At 44.6% G+C, this 2,500-nt stretch overlaps 1 protein-coding gene across 1 annotated transcript in view; it reads left to right on the top strand.

Moving 5' to 3' along the window:
• Positions 1-2,500, top strand: part of LOC307255460 (receptor-type tyrosine-protein phosphatase N2-like) — a gene marked incomplete at its 5' end in the record, with an annotated part of 195,129 nt that overhangs the window by 188,279 nt on the left and 4,350 nt on the right. The window lies entirely within an intron of this gene.

Raw genomic sequence — 2,500 nt, 5'->3', positions numbered from 1 at the left:
TGAAGTGTTCCATGGTGGTGGTGTAGCAGAACGAGCTCCTGGGTTTTTAATTCCAGATCAAACAGTCAGTGGGGCTTCAGAGGCCCTTCACCCGGCCGTCACACTGAGATCAGGCCCTCCTGTGTGTGTGTGTGTGTGTGTGTGTGTGTGTGTGTGTGTGTGTGTGTGTGTGTGTGTGTGTGTGTGTGTGTCCTCAGCACCCATGGGGGGGAGGGCGTGCCTGTGTGGGTGGGTGGGAGCGAAAATAAATGTCCTCTGTAACCCCTTTCTTTTTTTCATTTTTTTTTCAATCTTTATTAGATTCATTGCTTTAACTTTGTTTGAGAGCGGTCCAAGTTGATTCTCAAGGCCACAGTGGGTGGCTATGTTCTTAGTAATGTCTTGTCTTTTTGGCATTTTCAAGCTTTATTAGACAGTACAGAGTTGAAATGGGGAGACAGACAGAGAGAGAGAGAGGGGGGATGACCTGCAGTAAAGGTCCACGGGTCGGATTTGAACCCGCGGCCACTGCAACAAAAGGCCGGAGACAATATGGTACGCGCTCTATCCACTACACCACCGGAGCGCCCCAAGAAGATTTAATGTCTTGTTTAATGTTTTACCATTTCAAGATCTTATCAAACCTAAGACTTGATGTTGTTGCTTTTATGTCTTGAATCAAGTTGCAATCTTAAACTTTTTTTTAAATGTACAGTGTGTAATATCGTAGTACATAGTGGTGAGATTCTAGATTGCAACGCTCCCTCTCGTTTGGAGAATTTACAGAAGCTACAGCAAGGCCTCCAATGTCAAGAGAAATGTCTCTTGGCAAGGCAAACTATGGTTGCGTTCCGAATCGCATACTTTCTACTATATAGTATGGTAGAAAAAAGATTTAGGATGTCCCGATTCTTGTGGCCAGATTTAGGATGGTTAGAAGTACCCGGATGTCCTACTTCATGCGGCCAAGATTGTTAGTGTTGAAAACTGCATCCTATTTGGGCGATTCTGACCCACAATCCAGTGCGCACGTGAAGTGACGTCACATCGACGAAGCCTTCATATGAAAACAAACAGGGATGCGACGGATATAAAAGCAAGAGGCAAGATCAAGGCGCAATGTTATGATGAAATAAGAGAGTAAAGTATGTCCCAATAGTATGCCTACTGCATCATAACTAGATTCTTTTTATCGTCGGATGTAGTATGTAGAATAGAAAAAAGAAAGAGTATGCGATTCGGAAAGCAACCAAAGTGTATCCTAGTTGTCAAGTTTATGATGTCATTGAAGCGTAACTAGTGGCTACAGGTGTCCACCCTTAAGCTGAATAAAATGAGAAAGAAAACTATTTGAAAGGACAGAAGGAAAATTGTTAAGATGTTAAATGGGGAAGAAAACGAATGTCTTCAATAAATAGAGAAACAGTTGTAGACTCGACTCTGAGAGAAAAGAGACATGACAGAGAGACGTGGGAGCAACAATGAAATTCACAAGAACAAGAGACAGACAGAGGAAAAAAAACATTTAAATTGCTTTCTCTGTCCAACCGTACACCTCTCTCTCTCTCTCTCTCTCTCTCTCTCTCTCTCTCTCTCTCTCTTTTAAATTCTGAAGAAACAAAAAAGGCGCAAGAACAATTCTCTTTGCTTCTGTCTTGTTGTGACACATAATAACACTCCTTTTTTCTCGCCTGCACGGAGAGGGGAATGAATCGTGGGAGAAAAATACTCATTCACACCAATTTTCGTACTCTGTTTCACAGGTTTTTTTTTTCTGAGCTTTTTCTTCTTACTACACAATAGACCCCCCCCCCTTCCTTCTAGCCAGGGAAAGCTTGCAACACACTCACTCACTGCTACAGACTTAACAAGCCCACAAGCTATTGTGCTGGTTCTGATAAACCTCAAAATGAACGGCATATAGAGAGAGAAAAAAAATCCCCCTTATTCGAGCTTTCCTTCTTTGCAAAAACACAAACCCAAGCCTCATTTTAAACTTCCCTCGCTTGGGGGGGCGTAGGTCGCAAGAGTAGGGCTGAGTAGGATGGGAGGGGTGTGTGTGTGTGTGTGTGTGTGTGTGTGTGTGTGTTGGGGGGGGGGGGGGGTATATAAAGAAAGACAGGGCCCTTGAGGAGGCCGAGAAAGACCCCCAGAAAGCTGAGGGCCGGGCACACCAGCTGGACATGGAAAGAAAGCGAATAGAAAACCGGAGCTATGCTGAAAAGCTCTTTCGCCACTCGATGGGTTTCATTGGATTCTTAAGATGAAGAGGAGAGTGGTGGCGGGTGGTGCTTGTGTGTGTGTGTGTGTGTGTGTGTGTGTGTGTGTGTGTGTGTGTGTGTGTGTGTGTGTGTGTGTGTGTGTGTGTGAGTCTTTTGGAAAAGGACACGGGAAAACAAAACGTGAGAACCGCAGCAATACCTCCTCAACCCCGAAATACCGCCATAATACTCGGGACAAATTTACAATTCATTCCTTGGGATAAAGAGAGTGGGGATGGAATAGAGCGAGGGGGGGGGGG

The sequence above is a fragment of the Ammodytes marinus genome, assembly GCF_949987685.1.
Source record: "Ammodytes marinus genome assembly, chromosome: 9".
In the NCBI taxonomy this organism is placed as follows: Eukaryota; Metazoa; Chordata; class Actinopteri; order Uranoscopiformes; family Ammodytidae; genus Ammodytes; species Ammodytes marinus.
Note: the sequence above shows the minus strand (reverse complement) of the source record. Positions and strands in the feature narration are given on the sequence as shown.